Consider the following 22,105-nt stretch of genomic DNA (forward strand, 5'->3'; position numbering starts at 1 on the left):
TGGTTCTGTTCTAAGTACTCTCCTTTTATTTTTTTTATTTTAGTTTATAATTTTATATTCCTCTGTTCCTTTGATTAAAGAGTTATTTCCCAAATGAATATGATACATTTTAAATTCTTTTTTCTTGTTTTGTTATGAGTATGTGATATATAACCACTTTACTTTCTTGATTTATGATATTTATTTCAGCAAAGTGTATGACTAATTTTTGTAAATGTTTCATAGATATACCTTAAAAGCTTATTCTCTATTTGAAGTTAAGTCCCCCCATATACCTCCATGTATATGTAATCAAATGTAATGATTGCATTATTCATAGCCTCTATGTCTTTATCTGTTTCTTTTTCTTTTTCTTTTTTTTTTTACTATTTCAATCCAATTCCAAATGGATGTATTGAGATCTTCTACTTGCCCTAAAAGTGGGGGGGGGGGGGGACCTTGATATGACCTTATTTGTGCATGTGTAAAATTGTCCTTAGATGCGTGTGACCTTTCTTATTCCTAGGTGTTATTGCCACATTGACTTCTATCACGATCCCATTCTTATTTTGACCAAATAAGGGGTTCTATATTCTTACACCTTCCTAATTTTAAAGTGGGCGTATGAATGAGTACTTCCACTGGTTGGCCCTGTGTATATCTGGCAAATTCCTTACACCTAAAAATGCCTGCATGACTGTTTTTCAGGACAGTAACTAAGAAACATAGTTACCTCCCTTGACTGTACCTGCTTTGAGTCAGTGCTCAGCTTTATGCTCACGGCCTAATTAATCTGAGTCTGGTCCAGGACAGGTTAGTTTTCATTTCCAACATGTGATCCCGCTATAGGACGATAGGTGGGGCTAAAATCTCACTTAATGCTTCTCATAAAAGACACTGATCTGGGTTTTCTCCCAAATCAGCTCTTGAATTGTTTTTTTCTGTGCCATATTATTGATTCTCACATACAGACCACAACCTAGAGTGATTTTTGTCTGCATGATAGACTTCAACATTTCTTAAAAAGTTAGAAAAGAGAAGTAAATACCAGGCATTTCAGTGTGTTGGTAGCACTATAGCCTGTTCTATATACACCAAAAGGGGGGAAAAAAGACTATGTGGCTACAGAGAACACAATGCTAAAATAAATGCCAAGCAATGAAAATTTTCCTAAGTCATGGACAGCACCAGCTCGATAGCTTGCTTCTGAATGTTCCTCAGAAGACAGAATGTACACTAGCACAAATGTAAATCAAAACGGGCAAAAGAAATCTGATACTACAAAATCTATCACATATAATCAAACATGGAAGAAGAAAAAACCCTTTAAAATAAAATTTATATAGCTAAACACAGAAAGTCCAAGAGTTTTGACAAGTACAACAGGTTTTATGTTGGTCGAGTTTTTTCTTTTTTTTCCTAAATTGTTTCTTTATGGTAAACTAATCCAATTGTTCTCTGAGAAAAGAAATTAGGAGCTACAATTGCAATATCTTGTAAAAAATACTAGGCCCTAATATTGTAATCTAGTAAATTATGTATTTTAAGTTGAAGCTTTGGTTGGTTTAGATATCCAGTTTAATATGGTTTTGAAAAGATGGGCAGTGGGATGTGACCTGCCCAAAAAAGCTATCAGTAAGCCTAACTAGAAAGTGATGGAACACACATTCCAGGTACAACTAATTTATGCATCTCAGACTAAGGGACTAAGCCCTCACTCACCGAGAACATTCACTCCAGAAATATGGAGGCTGCACCTAAGTGAGCTAGGGTTACCACTCACTTACCCTATACGTGGCAACTGGTAGCACTGAAAGTTTATATCAGAAATTTTAGAATTGGCTTTGTATAATACTACCTTTCACAAATTTTTCTGCAGTCTGCTTACTCTTCTCATGATTGCTCCTTCCAGAAAACTTGACACTCTCATTTGGTGGCCTCAGAAATCTTTTCAAAAGAATTATTTCTCAAGAAAAGGAAATTTTCTAAATCACTCTTTTGGAAAAGTTCTCTTTTCCAGGATTTATCTAGGTTTTCAAGACAGTTTTCAAAAACCTTTATAGAAGAGCTAGATTTGTCTTTCTTTAAACTCTATTCCATGTTTGATGTCCATTTCCGCTTCGTTTTTCTCTTCATTGGTGGAAATGGCATGCAATCCATGGCAGATGGAGCTTATAGGTGGAATTGTAAGTGGATCAAACTGGTCCACTTTCTGTAAATCAATAGGCACGGTAATGCAGCCTTCTACAAATGCTGCAAACACTGAACTTGAACTGTGATGCTTTTGGAAATTGTGCTGAAGTTCATCATGAATTTTTTCAGGAACAAGGGCTAAAATCTTACCCTTATTTTCTTTATTTTCAAGAATATCTTGATCAATCAAGACATATTCTTTAAAGTGCTTTTTAATTATGTTAATAGATTTTTCTGTCAAAGGTGAATTTTTCACTTCGGTAAACTTTCTTTTTACCTCTTAACCACCCTTTACAATACTCAACTACCCCTGAGTGGATGCAGAGGACAGTTCTCTGATTCGTCACTGACTCAAGGATGAACACTCTCCCTCCAAATATACCCGGGGGCAATGCATAAATCCAAATTCCTTCTGCAGTGCTCAATGCATGATGTGAATGGCCACTGTCATGAGGGTCCAGCCCTTATAACACAAGTCTGCAGAACTGCAATGTTTCAAGTAGCCACGCTCCTGCTGCGTCAGTGTGAAACCCCAGTTGTTTTTCCTGAGCCTGGAAAGCTCCCAGCTTCACTGTAATGTGTCGATTGGATCTGTGGGAATATACCGTGACTATATCAATCTTGTATCTCTTTTTTTGCATCTCCTTTTCCAGATCACTCTGGCTATAGAAGGATTGGTAACATATGTAAATATCATCTTTCAATGTGGATGAAATTTGTGGTGTTTAATGTAATTCTTTAGCACTCTGCCATAATTGAGCTAGTGTTAGTACTGGGTGCAGGCAGAGAGTGCAGTTTTCAGGGGCCAAACGTCTCAGTACAGCGCTGAACTCAACCTAAGCAGGGTTACCCCAGGAATTGGCGGGAACAGCAGACCAGCCTAGCCACTGTACAGGAGCATCCTAGATGTGGCCCACAGAGGCCCTTGGGAATTGTAGTTCTCACTTAGGTGTTGGCTTGGCCGGAAGCGCTCCCGGTAGTCTCCTCCCATCACCTGCAGCGCTATTTCCACTGCTCAGGTGGGCAGAAGGAGGCCCTGCCTATTCCAGGAAAACCTTCCAAAGGTGGGTGCCCTTAAGCATATTGAGGATCAACATTAAGATGAAGAGTTACATAAGACAGGGTAGGTGGGAATGTTACCAAACAGCAGGTGGGGTCCTGCTTCCCACCCCCACCCCCTAGGCAAAACTCCAGAGGCAAAGGTTAGTGATAAAGGAAAGGAGTGTTTGTTAAAAAGCTTCACAGTTTTGGAATAAGAGCTTTCTACGTGCATTAGTCACTTAAGCCTATCAAAGCTAAACTTTTTACTGTTTAGTTACAGCTTTAATCACTTTAACCTATCAATTAAGGCTAAACTCCTTAACACCTGAGTTATATCATTCCTGTTAATTTTTAATTATCTTATTTCTATGGGATTAGTTTACAAACTAAAGCAATATAAGATACAAAAGCTACACAATTTTGGAGGAATGGCTGCCTTGGAGCTCACCCCCCACAGAACATCCAAAGGTGAATACCCCTGCCACCCTCTGCCAGGCCGGCCTGATTCTAGACTGCACCCTGAGTTCTTTCCCATCCAAAACACTATCCATTGGAAAATGCAGAGGGCTGAAGCTTGATCATCCAGGCATCCTCGAGGAAGAGAGCCTGAGAGAGCTCAACAGACTGTGAGCCAGAGAGCCAGAGAGACCTTCTTTTATTTCAAATCTTCTGACCCATAATTCCATGTGCTCTGAAAGCATTCAGCTTCTCAGGCAATCCCGTGCTGGACAGTTTACCATTGCCTCGGCAAAATCCTCCTACCACCTCTCCCACTTCTCCCCAGTGGTCTGATCAGATCTCTCTGTATCAGAAGAGGCTCGGAGTTTCCATCCACCTTTCTTCCCGGTCTCCGGAAGTGCACCAACCTGGAAGTTCCAGAGTGATTTTTAGTACACTGCAAGTTCCTTGCGGCAATGGCCTTTAATTTCCTGAGGAATAGAAGGAGGTTGGAACAGAGCGGCAAGTATCAAGCTCATTCCCCGCACTCTGCTGCCGGGAATCTGAGCTCCATCGAGAATGAACTATAGATAGATTTCAGAATTTGTTTACTAGTCTTTAGATCTTCATAGTCAAAAAGGTTTAGAAATTTTTCAAAATTAGATGTGATATTTTTCTGGGTAAAACTTTATTTGATTATTTCAGAACTCGTACTCTAAATTTCAAAACAATGAGAAATAGGAATCAGTCAATTGGTACTTGACTCCCACTCATTGCCTATCTAGCACCACTCAAAAAGTTAGCATTACTCACATTTTTTGGAGAGGATCTGGTTTAAGAACATATTTCCTTATCCTAAAACCAAAACTATATTCTCCTTTATTTTCTTTAAGGATTAACATTTGTTAAAAAAGGTCCTTATTAATCTAGAATGCATTTGTTACAGTCTAATGAAAAAAAATGTTACTGGGTCAGAAGGCTATGGAAGGGCTTGGGGAACACAAGATAGAATATATTAAAGTATCTATCCAGAGATACTGCCCAATTTAAAGATGATGAAGGGAACTCTAACCGGCGTGACTCAGTTTGTTGGAGTGTTGTCCTATAAGCAAAATGTTGCAGGTTCTCATAGCAGCCTGGGCACACACCCGGGCAGTGGGTTCAGTCTCTGCTCCGGGTGCAGATGATCCCCAGTCTGGGTGCATATGAGAGACAACTAATCAATGTTCTCTCCTCATCAGTGTTTCTCTCTCTCCTTCCCACTCTCTCTAAAAGCAATGGAAAAATGTCCTTCGGCGAGGATGAAAAAAAAAAAGGGCAGAGAACCTGAACAGACAGCTCTCCCAAGAAGACATGCAAATGACCAACAGGCATATGAAAAGATGCTCAACTTCACTACTATTAGGGAGATGGAACTCAAAACTACAGTGGGATACCACCTCACACCTGTTGGAGTGACCATCACGAACAAGACAGGTAGGTTTTAGAGAGCTTGTGGAGAAAAAAGAATTCTCATTCATTGCTGGTGGGAATGTAAACTGGTACAGCCACTACACAAACAGTATGGAAGTTTTTCAAAACATTAAGAATAGAGTTACTATATCACCCATCAACCCCTCATCTGGGTATCATTGGAAAATTTGAAAACATTTGCAGACACGTATGTACCCCCCCCACCAGGTTCATTGCAGTATTATTTATGGTGTCCAAGACATGAAAGCAACAGGTGTCCTTTGTTAGATGATTGGATAAAGAAGATATGGTACATATGGTCAATGGAACACTGCTCAGTGATAGGAAAAGATGAAATACTTCCATTTGTGACAACATGGATGGCACTTGAGAATATCATGCTAAGTGAAATAAGCCATAAAAAAAGTTAAGAACCACATGATTTCACTCATATGTGGGATATAAAACTGAAAGCAACAAATAAACAAACAAGAAAAGGAAAAACTCACAGACAATAGTAGTTAGACAATGGTGGTTACTAGAGGGGAGGGAGGTAAAGTGTGAAGGTGGTAAAATGTAAGGTGACTTGATTTTGGGTGGTGTGCACACAATGAACAATGAAGTTCATGGAGCATAGAAATGTGCACTTGAAACCTGTATGATTTTAGTAGCCAATGTCACCCCAATAAATTTAATAAAAAGAAAAACAATAGTGCACGTTCACAGCATAATAGCTTCATTGTCATGTCTGGTAAATCTAAGCCAAATAGCCTTTTTTTATTTCATCCTGTCTTGATCCCCTTCAATTCAAACTGACAATGTTTCTGCTTACATAATTCCATCATCTCTTTATCAATTTATTGTTTAGCTACACTCTTGGTGTTCTCTTCTGAATAAGCTTTCTCATTTTTTTTTTTTTTTGTAATATGGAGAAGCTGAGAATTTTCCAAATCTTTAAGGTCTTGTTCCTTATGCTCAGCAGTTCCATCTTCAATTCATCTTTTTCTTCTCACATTTTATGCTTAGTTGTCAGGAAGAACCAACTGTTCCTTAAACATTTGTCTACAGATTTCTTCTCCTAAATATCTACACAAACACAATTTAGCTAAGTTCTTTGCCACTTTATAACAAGAATTGCCTTTTCTCTAATTTCTAATAATACAGTTCTCATTTCCATCTGAGATCTTAAAATGGTCTTTAATATTTTTTTACCAATATTCTGTTTTTTATAATTATGTATGTATTCCCTAGAAAGAAGGATGCTTTTTCTCTAGGTCTTTTTTTTTCTTTTTGAACTTTACTAGAATCACCCTTAACATCCATATCCTACTATGTACCTTAGAACTCCTCCAGTCTCTAACCATTATTCAGTTCCAAAGCTACTTTCACATTTTTATCACTTGGTATAGCAGCACCCAACTTCTTGGTACCAAAACCTTTATTAATCAGCTGTGGCTATTACATAGATTGAGTGGCCTAATAGGAATTTATTTCTCACAGTTTTGGAGGCTTGAAAGTCTATATCAAGTTGATGGCCATTTGGTTCCCTGTTGAGGACTCTCTTTTTGGCTTACAGACAGACACTCACTTGCTGTGCCTTTATTTAGCAGAGATAGTGGGAGGAAGAAAACTCTCTGTGGTCTCTTCTTATAAAAGCACTAATCCCCACATGAAGGTCCCAACCTTATATACATTATATGTCACATGATATTGTATAGGATATCTTACATGTTATATATTTATGTATATAAATATGATGTATATATGAATATATCTTGTACTTAATATATATCTAAATCCAGCAGCATTATATAAATCAACTAAAAATCAACATGCTATAAAGCTGAAAACAACTTAGCAAGAATGCATGATCTTTATTTCAAAAAGTCATATTAAGTTTATTAAACAAATTTGAATGGATAAAAAGGTATATCACATTCATGGTGGAATGGTGTAGCATAGTAAATATGTCAAATACTATCAACTTTCTTCCAATTAGCTTATAAATCCAATGCATTTTCAAAAAAATTCCTGCTGGATTTGTGGTATAATTAACAAACTCACTCAAAAATCTATGTTGACTAAAGACCCATAAATTGCTAGGTTTACTTTAAGAAGATAAATGAAAATACTGAGCAGATACTAAGACACTCTGAAAAGTTATAGTTATGAAACTAATATCTTTATGCAAAAAGAGACAAGTAGATAAATGAAACATAAAAGAAACTTTTGAAATAGGTACTTGCACATATGGAAGCATGCTATCCTATGAAATGGCACCAAAAATCATTAGCTGGAAGATATCAGGGGAAACAGATTCTCTAAATGGAGAAAAATTAGCCTGAGCCTTCCTTATTCCTGATACAAAGGCAGATTCTGATAATGCTATAGACAAACCATATGAAATTTGTACCATAAGCACCATAGTCTACAAAGTTATTCCTAAAAGATGATTAGAAGAATAGCTTTGTGGACAATAGGGAAGAAAAGACTTGGGTAAGAAGACCTCTAAAGCACAAATTTTGATATGAAGAAGCCAATTGTTATCAATAAAAAGGTTTAATGTTCAATGAAGGATACAATTGGTAAGTGGGTATGCTACTGGCTACATTTAAAACTAAAAAATTGCTATATGTTATATAGAAATAACTTTATTAATCAAGGAAAAGACTAAAACTACAATGAAAAAAATAGGCAAGTGAATGAGACAAACTACTATAGTTAGACTTCTTCACAGCTAATTAGTACACAAGGAAACTCTCATACTCATTATCATACAAATGCAAATGAAAACAGTGAGAGATCACTTTCCTCTTATCAGAAAGAGTATAATTAAAAAGGAGAAAAGTATCAAGTGGTAGTGAATATGTATAGATAGAGTGTTAACTTTCACTCACTTGCAGGGAAAAGTAATCTGGAAAGTAACTTTTTCTAAATTAAATATTAATATGCCTATGATCTTATGATCTTATATATACATCATATAGAATTTTTCAGAAACATTTATATATAGATGAGTACAGTGATATTGATTGTGATATTCTTGCGGTGACAGAGTTGCTGGCAACCTCAGTAACCATCACTAAGAGATGTAATGGATGTTTAAATGTGGTGGATGTTTACTAAGGTTCACTATGAAATATTGAGAATAAATAAGCATGTTCCCACAACACTGAAAGACCTCTAATCAGAGGTTTGGATTAGAAAAGTAGAAAGCAGAATAATCTATATACCATATGGGTAAATTGGAAATATCCACAAAACACATTACACATTTTATGAAATTATTTTTAAGCACATAGATTAAGCCCATTGGCTATGGAATAAGCGGGTAGGGATAGTGACCATGAAAGAAAGGTAAAAATAAGATAAGAAAGGTAACCGCCAAAGAGAGATGATAGTAATGTGCTTTTTAATTTAAAAGTGTGGAGACTGGATCCAAGATAGCAGAGGAGTAAGTGGAAGCTATGCTAACCTCTTCCCAGGACCAATCTGGAATTACAACTACCATATTTTGCTGTATATAATGTACACCAACATATCTGGCCCAAACTTTCAGGAAATAAAACTTTTGTTTTAACTCAATTATTTATTTATTTAGGTACTTATTTTTTGTATTATGAAGGAATACATTTTCACATTTATTTTAACATTTATTTCTGAAAGTATTATGGTACGAGAAATTTTATGTAACAAGTATTTACAAAATGCAAGAACAGTTACAAGGTATTTCAGGTACTACCCATGTATAATGCACATCCTTATTTTTCCCTAAAAAATTTGAGCAAAAAAGTGTGCATTATACATGGCAAAATACAGTAAATTGTAGAGAAATCATCTAGAATAATCAACTGAACACTAGCTGAAGAGAAGCCTTAGAATCATGGACAGAAGAAACCACTTCACAATGTGACTAGTAGGGAGTGGAGAGGAGACGCGAGATGGCTGGCTGGGCTCTCATGGGCAGCAGCTGAAGTGCTGGAAGGATAGTTCAGTGGCCAAGGGGTTCCCCCTGAGAAGTGTGGGGTCTAATACTCAAACTGGGCTTCCCAGCCTATAGCACCAGAGCCAGAAAGGAACCCAGATAACATCCAGATGTGAAAAGCAACAGAGTTTCTGTTTGCTAGGGAGAAATGGCTGGATATGCAGAGAGCCTTTTAAAGGGCCAAAGCACAAATGTTTTTTTTTTTCTTTGCAGCCACTTACCCTGGGTACCAGCAAAAGGAGGGCAGGCAGAGTGCACTAGAGTCACTTGAGGAGAGTCTGGGGTTGGTGGCTACAGGGAGAAAACTGAAGGAACAGCCACCAAGATCTTGTGCTGAGTCACCCCCACACTGCAGGAGCCATTAGTCTCAGGCAGAGCACTCCCCTCTGACAGGTATCAGCCTGAGGGGAAGAAATACCCACTGCAGGAATTGCTCTGTCCCACCCTGTAGTGTTTAAGCCAGGCTGCTGATTACAGCTTGATTAGATTAATAACTGATCAGTTCAATGGTTGATCAGTTTAACAGCTAAGGCAGAAAATACAAAACAGCCAAAATGGGAAGACAAACAGACCCCAAATGAAAGAACAAGTGAATTTTCCAGAAGAACCAGATGAAATGGAGGCAAGCAATCTATCAGCTAGAGACTTTAGAATAGTGATTCTAGAGATACTCAACAGCATGAAAAAAGACATAGGAATCACAAAAAAGGACCAGTCAGAAATAAAGAATGCAATACCTGAAATAAGTAATATACTGGAAGGAATAAATAGTACATTAGAAGAAGCAGAGGATAGAATCAGTGTTTTGAAAGACAAGGTAGAAAAAAACACCCAGGCAGAGCAACAAAAGGAAAAAGAGAATTTAAAAAAAACGAGGAGTGCTTAAGAAACACTTTGAACAATATGAAACATAACAACATTCACATGATGGAAATTCCAGAAGAAGAAGAGAGTGAGCAAAAAATCTAGCACATATTTGAAAAAATAATGACTAAAAACTTCCCTAATCTGGTGAAGGAAAAAGTCACACAAGTTCAGGAAGCTCAGAGAGTCCTAAATAAGTTGGACCTGAAGAAGCCTAACAGTCACACAACACAATTAAAATGACAAGGCCTAAAGATAAGGAGAGAATCCTAAAAGCTATAAGAGAAAAGCAGGTAATTACCTACACAGGAGCACCAATTAGACTGGCATCTGATTTCTCAACAGAAATACTTCAGGCCAGAAGGGAATGGGGTGAAATATTCAAGGTGATGAATAGAAAGGACCTACAACCAAGGCTACTTTACCCAGCAAGGCTATCATTTAAAATTGAAGGAGAAACAAAAGCTGCTCAGACAAGAAGAAGCTGAAGGAGTTTGTTAACACCAGGCAAGTACTGCAGCGAATGTTAAAGGGCTTGCTTTAAGAAGAAGAAGAAGAGAAAGAAAAGAAAAAAACAGAGGAAAACAGTGTAACAATAAAATGACACTACAGACATATCTATTGATAGTCACCCTAAATGTAAATGGCTTAAATGCTCTGACCAAAAGACAGAGGTCGGCTGAGTGGATAAAAAGACAAGACCCATATATATGCTGTTGCCCATAGACCCACCTCAAATAGAAAGATACACACAGACTAAAAGTAAAGGATTGGAAAAAGATATTTCATGCAAATGGAAAACCAAAAAAAAAGCTGGGATAGCAGTACTTATATCTGACAAAATAGACTTTAAAAACAAGGCTATAATAGTAAGAGGCAAAGAAGGACATTGTATGATGATAAGGGGAACAATCTAACAAGAGGATACAGCCCTAGTAAACATTATATACTCAATATAGGAGCACCTAAAGATGTAAAGCAAATCTTCGTGGACATAAAGGGAGAGATGGGCAGAAATACAGTCAGTGTTGGGGATTTTAACACCCCAGTGACTTCAATGGGTGGATCTTCCAGTCAGAAACTCAACAGGGAGACAGCAGCCTTAAAGGACACACTGGATCAAATGGATTTAACTAATATCTTCATAGCATTTCACCCCAAAGCAGCAGAATATGCATGCTTTTCAAGTGCATGTGGAACATTTCCTAGGATAAACTACAGGTTGTGACAATGACTGAAATCAGAAAATGGGGACTACTATAATTGAACAATAAGCAGTTTTTTAAAAAAGAATATTGAAATCATATCAAGCATCTTCTCTGGCCACAATGCTATGAAACTAGAAATCAATGACAAGAAAACACTGAAAAACATAGGAAGACAAGGAAGCTAGATAACATGTTATTAAACAATGAATGGGTTAAAAATGAGATTAAGGAAGAAATCAAAAGATACCTAGAAACAAATTAAAATGAGGACACAGCAATATGAAATCTGTGGGACACTGGGAAAGCAATCCTAAGAGGGAAATCCATAACATTGCAGGACTATCTCAAAAAACAAAACAAACAAACAAAAAACCCAGGAAAAAACTCAAATGAATAATCTGACTTCACACTTAAAGGAACTTGAAAAAGAACAACAAACAAAGCCTAACGTGAGACAGGGGTGTCAAACTCATTTTCACCAGGGGCCACATCAGCCTCACGGTTGCCTTCAAAGGGCTGAATGCAATTTTAGGACTGTATAAATGTAACTACTCCTTAACAGTTAAGTGAGAGCTTGGCACTGCTGCTGGGCCAGACAAAACAAGGCGGAGGACCAGATTTGGCCCTTGGGCCTTGTGTTTGCCACCTATGGAGTAGAAGGAAGGAAATAATAAAGATAAGAGCAGAAATACAATAAATAGAGTCTAAAGTTATTATACAAAAATCAATGAATACAAAATGTAATTTTTGAAAAGGCAAACAATATTGACAAACCTTTAACCAGACTCATCAAGAAAAAGTGAGAAAGGACCCAAATAAATAAAAATCAGAAATGAAAGAGGAGAAATAACAACTGACACCAAAGAAATACAAAGGATTGAAAGAAAATATTATGAAAAGTTATTTGCCAACAAACTGGACAAGCTCGACAAACTGGATAAATTCCTAGAAACATAAAATCTTCATAAACTAAATCAGGAAAAATCAGATAATCTGAATAGACAGGTTACAACTAATGAAATGAAAGCAGTCATCAGCAGACTTCCAACAAACAGCAGCTCTGGACCATATCGCTTCACAGGTGAATTTTACCAAACATCCTAAGAAGAACTAACACCACTTCTCAAACTAGTTCATAAAATTCAAGAGAAGGGAAGGCTTCCAAACTCATTTTAGGAGGCCAGCATTGTCCTCATTCTAAAACCAGATAATGATACTACAAAAAAAGAAAATTACAGGCCAATATCCCTGATGAACATAGATGCTAAAATGCTCAACAAAATATTAGCACACTGAATACAGCAATGCATCAAAAAGGTCATATACAATGATGAAGTGGGATTTATTCCAGGAATGCAAGGTTGGTACAACATTTCCAAATCAATAAATGTGATTCATGACATAAGCAAAATAAAGGATAAAAATCACATGATCATTTCAATAGATGCATAAAATGCATTTGATAAAATCCAGTGCCCATTTATGATTTAAATTCTCAGCAAAGTGAGAATAGAAGGAACATACCTAAACATAATGCAGGCCATGTATGACAAATCCACTGTCAGCATTATACTCAATGGGCAAAAACTACAAGCACCCCCTTAAGATTGGGAACAAATCAGGGACGTCTACTTTCACCTCTCTTATTCAGAGAGGTGTAACAGAATACTGGAAGTTCAAGTCACAGCAGTCAGACAAGAAGAAATAAAAGGCATCCAAACTGGAAAGGAAGAAGTAAAACTGTCTTTATTCCCAGATGACATGATACTGTATGTAGAGAACCCCAGAGATTCCACCAAGAAACTACTAGAACTGATAAATGAATTCAGCAAATAGCAGATACAAAATTAATATTCAGAAATCAGTTGCATTTTTATATTCTAATAACAAACTAACAAAATGGGAAATTAAGAAAACAATCCCATTCCCAAATACTTCAAAAAGAATAAAATACCTAGGAATAAACCTAACCAAGGAGGTAAAAGACTTATACTTGGAAAATTTCAAGATACTGAAGAAAGAAATTGAAGAAGATACAAATAAATGGAAGCACATACTGTGTTCATGGATCGGAACAATTAATATCATTAAAATGTCCATACTACCCAAAGCAGTCTATAGATTCAATGCAATCCTTATCACGATTCCAATGATGTATTTCATAGAACTAGAACAAATATTTTGAAAATTTATATGGAAGTACAAAAGGCCCCACATAGCAACAGTGATCCTAAGAAAGAAGAACAAAGTTGAAGGAATCACACTACCTAATATCAAACTATACCAGAAAGCCATAATAATCAAAATAGCCTGGTACTGGCATAAAACAGACACATACATCAATGGAACAGAATAAAGAGCACAGAAATAAACCCACACCTTTATAGTCAATTAATATTCAACAGAGGAAGTAAGCACATACAATGGGCTAAAGTTTATTCAATAAACAGTATTGGAAAAATTGGACAGGTACATGTAGAAAAATGAAACTAGACCACCTTCTTACACCACACACAAGAGTAAATTTAAAATGGATCAAAAACTTAAACATTAGACCTGAAACCATAAAAATCCTACAAGAAAACATAGGCAGCAAAATCCCAGATATTGCTTGTAGAATATTTTTATTGGATATTTCTCTCCAGACAAGGAAAACAAAAGAAAAAATAAACAAATACGACTACATCAAAATAACAAATTTTTACACAGCAGAGGAAGTCATCAACAAAATAAAAGCCCACAGAATGGAAGGATGTATTCACCAATACATCTGATAAGGGATTAGTACCCAAAATTTATAAAGAACTTAGAAAATTCAACACAAAAATATAAAAATAAAAAAATTAGAACAACCCAATTAAAAAGAGGGTGAAGGACCTGAATAGACACTCTCCAAAGAGGACTTAATAATGGCCAATAGAGCCCTGGCTGGTGTGGCTCAGTTGATTGAGCGCCAGCTTGCAAACCAAAGGGTCACCAGTTTGATTCATCATCAAGGGCACATGCCTTGGTTGCTGGCCCAGTCCCTGGTAGGGGCATGCGAGAGGCAACCACACATTGATGTTTCTCTCTCTTTCTCCTTCCCTTCCCCTCTGTCTAAAAATAAAATAATAAAATCTTAAAAAATATGGCCAATAGACATAGGAAAAGATGTTCAACATCACTAATCTTCAGAGAAATGTAAATTAAAAGCACAATGAGATACCATCTCACACCTGTCAGAATGGCTATCATCAATAAATCACAAGCGAGTGCTGGTGAGGATGTAGAGAAAGGGGAACCCTTTTGCACTGCTGGTGGGAATGCAGACTGGTGCAGCTACTCTGTAAAGCAGTATGGAGATAACTCAAGAAATTAAAAATGGATCTGCCTTTTGACCCAGTGATCCCACTTCTGGGAATATATACAAAGGAACTCAAAACACTAATTCGAAAGAACATAAACACCTCTATGTTCATTGCAGTGTTATTTACAGTCACCAAGATATGGAAGCAGCTCAAGTGTCCATCAATAGATGAGTGGATAAAACAACTATGGGACCTTTACACACTAGAATTCTACTCAGCAGTTGAAAAAGAAGAAAATTTTACTGTATGGGTGAACCTGGAGAACATTATGCTAAGTGAAATAAGACAGTCAGAGAAAGATAAATACCATATGATTTCACTCATATGTGGAATCTAATGCACAAAATGAACTAACAAGCAAAACAGAGTCAAACTCACAGATGGAGAGCAGATGACAGCTATTGCTGGGGGCAGGAAAGTTAGGGGTTGGAGGGATTGAGCAAAAAGGAAAAAGGGCTCATGGACACAGAGTGTGGTGATTGCTTGGGCAAAGAGGATATAAGGGGCCAAATGGTAATGGAAAAAAATACAATAAAGATTAAATTTTTTAAAAGTGTGATTAACTCAATTATTTTAAACTGAACTCCAAAAGGGAAAAAGGGGCAGGAGGGAGAAAGAAATGAAAACATCCCTAGCATTTGATGTTTGCTACTTGGAGTTTGGAATGTTGTTTAATACTTTATTTTAAATCATTTTAGTTTATTGGGCCTGGTAGGGAGAAAAGAGTACCCCCCTGATATATTTCTAAATGTGAAACTTTTTAATTACTTTTTCTTCTACCAATTATTTACTGTTACTGTTGTTTATTACTGTACTATTATCATTATATCGCCACCTTACATTAATATAGTGATTAATTCTTGCTTATACGGCTTGCTATTCTGGTTATAGTTGCCATCTAAAGATTCTTGTCTTCCAATTGCACTTTAATATTCCCAGCCTAATCTCTTTGAGTATTGTTTCACCAATACTTCTTCAGTTGTCTTTCTCTTACATTCTTATTAGAGATAAATTCGATCCTCTCACCAAATGTGTCATTTGACATCTGTCTCTGAACTTCTTTTTTGCGGATTTTACTCTTTATTTTAATAGCTTTTCTAAATTTGGTGTGCATGCTTACAATAAATAATGTGTAACTTTAATCCTTTCTTTGACTATATCCCTTTTCAATTTAAACAATCTCTGAATTTTTAAATTTCAGCGATTACATCTTTAATTCCTGGTATTTACAGCTATTTGTTTTCCATATTACCCTGCTTTGCGTTTCATGGTTTCCTTTCTCCTGTGCCTTTCAGAATCTGCAGCATATTTATTTTAATAGTATCTGAAATTTATTTTGTGCTACATCCATAGTGATAATCTTTTCAATTTTGATTTTGTTAGTTATTGTTTTTGCATATTTTCTCTCATTGCTTTGGAATTTTGGTTTGCATGTTGCTCTTCTGGAATTACTGGTGAAACCTAAGATGGAGTCATGGCCCAGCAAACAGCTTTGTAGTTAATCCTCCGTGGGAATATTTGTCTACTTTTTTTCATGTCCTTTGTTACCCTCTTTATGTAAGTCATTTCCTTGGGTGGAGTTAAACTTTTCTTTGCACCACTTCATAGGCCTGGGTAAAAATAGCCTGAATTCAGGGCCCAGCTCTATGAGGCATTTTTAATCTCTGCTGCTCCCTGTCTGTTCTGCTTGCTGCCCAATAGGTCTGAAGAAGGTTCAACTCTGCTTTCTTTTTTTCGCAAGTGATTCTATTTCTGATGCCATAAATGTTTATCTTAATTTTGAGGATTGCTAGTCTTAAAAAGAGTTTTCCTTTCCAGATTTTCTTTATAATTGATGTTTATTTAATGTACAAACAGAGGCTGTCTTAAAGAGTGAGCTGGTATTTTGGTCTTCTTTGTCATTAAAAAACTAAAATAAATGAATAAAAAATACATACATATATACATGTAGGATTTAAGAGATTCTCTTAAAGTGGTTTAAAAGAAATCATTTTCTTAAAAAAGTCTTAAAATATGTAATTATATTCTAGACTCCATCTAAAATCTTTCATCAGAGTGATGTTTCACAAATTATTTTTCTAAATTCATGCAAATTATTTTTAATCTGGTAGTTGGTACTCAAGATTTTTGAAGTTTCAGATGGCATAATTATAGCTTTTAGAAGTTGTCATCTTTTTTGATGATATACTAGCAAAACATAATTGAAAATAATATTGCTTAAGAGACAGGCATTTTAGAAGCTTAGTCAAACTTATTTTCATGGATTTATCTTGTAAAAATGTAACTTGGGGATTGACTGTGTTTTCTCTGCATTATTGGGTCAATCTCTTCATTGGAAAGTACAATTTCATCACTTTATGGCAAAAGCTAAAATTTTGAAAGCATATTAAAAATAATGTACTGCCCTGGCTTGTTTGGCTCAATGGATTGAACACCAGCCTGCAAACCAAATTGTCACCAGTTCGGTTCCCAGTCAGGGCACATTACTGGGTTTCAGGCCAGGTCCCCAGTACGGGGCATGTGAGAGACAACCACACATTGATTCTCTCCCTCTCTTTCAGCTTCCCTTCTCCTGTGACTGGAAATAAATAAATAAAATCTTTTAAAAAATAATGTAGTACTTATAAGTTTGCATGAATGATTAGATTGCAGAGAGATAAATCTATGTTAATAATAATAAGGAAGATCTACTCAAATGTATAGTAGCTATGTGTAGTGTTTTTACAATGTTGTAAAAATACTCACTTCTGTGAATTATCTTTTTCATATATTTGTCATAAAAGTGTTCATTTATTATATCTGATATGTTTACAGACTACTAAGTACATATTTATTTTTCAGCAAAGTTTCCAACTTTGCCTTCATAAAAATAATAATGTTGGAATTAAAGATGTTGAAAAGATATCATTTTACTCCCTAAAAGGCACAATCAAAATAAATTCCTATAATACATTAAGTTGCATTTGAGGGATTTTTGTTCTCTTTTAATCTTTAGTATTTAGCTGGTTCTGACTTCAGATGTTCTTTAATTCCATATTCATTCATTTAATTAACAAGTTAATAATTACAAATATTTAAGCTATCCTCAGTAGTCTAATCTCCCATTAGTCATAAAAACAGCTTAGTTATAACCTGAGCACAGAAACAAACTGACCAACTTTATGTGAATTAAATAGAAAAAGAATGAGGTCTCTGGAGTTGGAAAGACCTGAATTTGTATTCCAGTTTTATCACTTAATGGCTCTTTGACCTTAAGAAAGTTATTTAAGTCTCAGTTGCATCATATGTGAAATTCTAGAAATAGCATGTAACTCTCAAGTTTGTTGGAGGATAAAATGCGATAATGTAAAACCATGGGCCTAACACCTACCCCATATTAGGGACTCTGTCAGTGATGATTGTATCAGATATGAGAGTTCTAAATTTGATCTGTTTGATTCCTTGGAACTAAAATATCCAAAGCAAACTAACATCTTTAAAAATAGATATATTTTAATCAATAACCATTTTTTTAAGTACTCACTCAGAGGTTTGTAGAAGTGTAGTTATTTTCAATACAAGCATAAGCTTGAATTCTACCCTGGGAAGGAAGAACATTTATATGTAGAAAAAATTACAGAATTCCCAGTAAAAGTGCGGGTGGAATTTAGTCATGGGAATAAACACCAAGAACTGTAAGATAATTAGACACTATTATTCCTATTTCTTGCATGCTTTCTTTTGGGGTTCATGTTTTCTCTCAACCCTGCTTCTTATGAGACTCAGCTTCTTTCATATTTTTTTTTCTGTGTGTGTATGTGCGCATCAGATTTCCTTAAGTTGCTCATGGCAGCACTTGACAGCCACGTAAGACCCTTTTGGTGCAGAGACTGCCTGGTTTTTTTAAAAATATATTTTATTGATTATGCTATTACAATTGTCCCATTTTTTCTCCCTTTATTCCCCTCTGCCCTGTAACCCCCTCCCACCATCATTCCCCCACCTTAGTTCATGTCCGTGGGTCATACATATAAGTTCTTTGGCTTCTCCATTTCCCATACTATTCCTAACTTCCCTCTGTCTATTTTATACCTACTATTTATGCTTCTTATTCCTGTACCTTTGCCCCCTCCCCCTCCCCACTGATAACCCTCCATGTGATCTCTATTTTTGTGAATCTGTTCCTGTTCTAGTTGTTTGCTTAGTTCATTTTTGTTTTTGTTTTTTTTTAGGTTCGGTTGTTGATAGTTGTGAGTTTGTTGTCATTTTACTGTTCATAGTTTTGATCTTCTTCTTTTTCTTAGATAATTCCCTTTAACATTTCATATAATAAGGGCTTGGTCATGATGAGCTCCTTTAACTTGACCTTATCTGGGAAGCACTTTATCTGCCCTTCCATTCTAAATGATACCTTTGCTAGATCGAGTAATCTTTGATGTAGGTCCTTGCCTTTCATGACTTGGAATACTTCTTTCCAGCCCCTTGTGGTCTCAACGTATTCTTTTGAGAAATCAGCTGATAGTCTTATGAGAACTCCTTTGTAGGTAACTGTCTCCTTTTCTCTTGTTGCTTTTAAGATTATCTCCTTATCTTTAATCTTGGCTAATGTAATTATGACATGCCTCAGTGTGTGTTTCCTAAGGTCCAACTTTTGGGGGACTGTCTGAGCTTCCTGGAAGTCTATTTCCTTCACCAGACTGGGGAAGTTCTCCCTCATTACATTTTCAATTTCTTGCTCTTCCTCTTCTCCTTCTGGCACCCCTATGATTTGGATGTTGGGGGAAACAGGGACTGAAATCAACAGTGTGGACCAGAAGGAAGATATAAACATTCAACCAGAACAGAATGAAGAAACAAGAATTAAAAAAAAAAAAAATGTGGAGAGACTGCATCTTCCAATCCCTCTGCATAATGACTCGACATTCCTTGGGGACAAATTACAATTGGCCCAGTTTTGGTTGACTGTGCAGCTAGTGCAATTGGCTGTGGCGGGTTGCAAGGTCATAGAGTAGGCTACTTACTCTGAAGAAGCTAAGAGGATGTAAGGATCTGACGATGTGGTCTGTGCATGCTAGAATGAAATAGTTTCTAGCCAACAATAAACATTCTTAAGAAGGGACAATATATTACTGAAAGAAAATAACTTAAAAAATATATCATAGGCTGATTGAAATAAGGTCAACCATGTCATATCTGACTTCATCTGAATTTTCCCACATCAAAGTATCTTATTACAATGCAGTGACAAAAAGTGAAATTACTTACAGGAGTTGATGAAACTGTTTCATGAAGCTAAGAATTCCCTGGCAAAGACTCTTGGTGTCTTGATAAAGTGTTTTAACTACAAAACCTTCTTACACACCTTCATAAACCACATTTATTTGTGAACTCATTTGTTTGAACCACCTCGCTGATGTGAACAAGGACATAAAACATTTGCTTTACTCTACTCCACTGGTACAAACTGTTCCCCAAATCCCAGCCAAATAGAATCTATTGGTCTGGAAGGTGAATAGGTGAGCCTCTGTATGTATGTATTTTAAAATATATGTTTACTCAAAATTATTTGAGAGACGATTTATGGTAGCATATTCAATATAGCATCAAAAATATTACTTTACTAGAAAAGTTTTCAAATAGCATTCCCTACTAAAAGAGGATAAAGAGCATCACTCAACATTACACACAAAGAATCAATAGTATTATCTGGAATTTAGATCTAGGAAAATAGAAGTTGTGGCACCAAGGACAAAGAGTAAGTCAGACAGAGGTAGAAATGTAATTTGGATTCTTAACACCAACTAATTCTCAGTGAGGACAGTAGAATTTAAAACAACTTAGAGAGGATAGCTTATTTAAATGTAAAAATAAAGCATTTCTCAGACTGTGTGCCCACAAGGAGAATTAATAATACATGATTTACATGGCTGAAAATCACTATTTTTCTTGAATAAAAGTACCTTCAGTAATGTTTTGATCAACCTATACTGAATGCCTAACATATATAAGATTCCATACTAAGTTTTGAGGATAAAGAATTAATAAAAGTTACAAGGGTTTCCTTTGGGATTTAAAATGAGGAGATTGGATGAGGAAGACATGAATATACATGATTATTAATTCACTGCTACTTTCAGAACTATAGAAGAACGTATACATTATAAAAATAATATGAAGAAAGGTTGACACTACCAGTATGTAAAGCATAGAGTGGTTCACTAACCATATAGATTCCAGACTCAGGAAGATTGGAGATTCACCATCAATCTTAATGTCACCTTACTAAGGTAAAAAGAATTGGCAGCAGATTTCTTTCCCATGGAGGGTCAAAACTTTAAGGTATTGTTTTTGGTATTGATTATTAAATCAACAATCAGTCAATAGATGAAAAACTGGTGTTGTGTTTTTTTTTTTTAATATGGTAGGACATTCCCATGCTTCTGAAATCAAGCTTAGTAGACAATTACCTACTTCATGCTTTGTACATGGAATAGGTCCTCTTTCAACGTAACTCCACTTGGGACCCCTGTTTGTGACAGCCCTCAAATAACTTTCCTGGCTTTCTTGCCTTTATTTTTCATTCCGTAGCCCCATTTTACTCACTCCTGTGGCATTGCATTGTCTCCTTCTTGTGACCTCCTACTGTAGATGCATTTGAAAGCTGTCCCTCATTTTTCTGCTCAAACTTGGCACCCATGATGTTCCCTTTGTTTAGTCTTGATGACCTCAGGTCTGCCTTAACTTTTCCAGTAGATTTATGTCTGTTGACATTATTATGTATCGATTGAGACATAATTTCTCATGCCTTGATTACTTGGCACAGATACTGTCTTCTTCTTGCAGCTTGTGACAAAACTTTGGAATTATTTTAGGGATATATAATAATCCTCCTGTATTGCTCAAAATCTGCTTTATATTTGGTTATTATATCAAGGTCATAACTGTAAGCAATGGCTTTATTTATTTTTTATCCTCATTGTGTCTGCAGATCCCATCAAGCCCATGCCCCTCTTTCTCCCGTTGCCAGTGCGAAGTATCTTGGCTAAGTCTGTGATTAGAAGCTTTACATGGAACATGCTGTGAAAATGCTTCCAACAGTGTGCAGGTGAGTGGTTTGGTAAAAGATGGAATCCATAAGGTGGGTCCTTAGTACCAGGCTCTCCTCTCATTGAAATGTTATTTTTATGCTTACATATTTGAGTCTAGTAAAGTCTATTAAGGATACAAGTATTATTTAGGATAAAAATTCCTTAAGAATTATTTGATACAATGTCATTATGTCCATATGCATGAGCAATATTTATTGGCATTTCCATTGAGGGAAGATGTGGAATGTAAGACCAGGACATGGGTAGGAGGGAGACAGTGTTAGAATGAGGTGAACGGAGACTTTATTTATACCATGTACACTAATTACTAAAACTGGCAATTAGAAAATCTCCATCCTAATCTTAAATATGCCTCTGACTATAATTGGAAAACAATTGAATTTCCATATTTTCAAAATTTTCTTTTGAAAATAAAAGATACTAAGTTTAATGCTTGAAGGTGCCTTTGCTCACCACATGAAAAGGTTTGCATGGGTGTTAGAGCTTCATTCTTTGCTCTAGATGAAATGT

The 22,105-nt window shown here is 36.0% G+C and overlaps 1 pseudogene; it reads right to left on the minus strand.

Annotated features, from left to right (window-relative positions):
- Window positions 1-1,905: 1,905 nt before the first annotated feature.
- LOC112322230 (DNA primase small subunit pseudogene) lies at window positions 1,906-15,621 on the minus strand (annotated as a pseudogene).
- Window positions 15,622-22,105: the final 6,484 nt, after the last annotated feature.

The sequence above is a fragment of the Desmodus rotundus genome, chromosome 2 (assembly GCF_022682495.2).
Source record: "Desmodus rotundus isolate HL8 chromosome 2, HLdesRot8A.1, whole genome shotgun sequence".
NCBI lineage: Eukaryota > Metazoa > Chordata > Mammalia > Chiroptera > Phyllostomidae > Desmodus > Desmodus rotundus.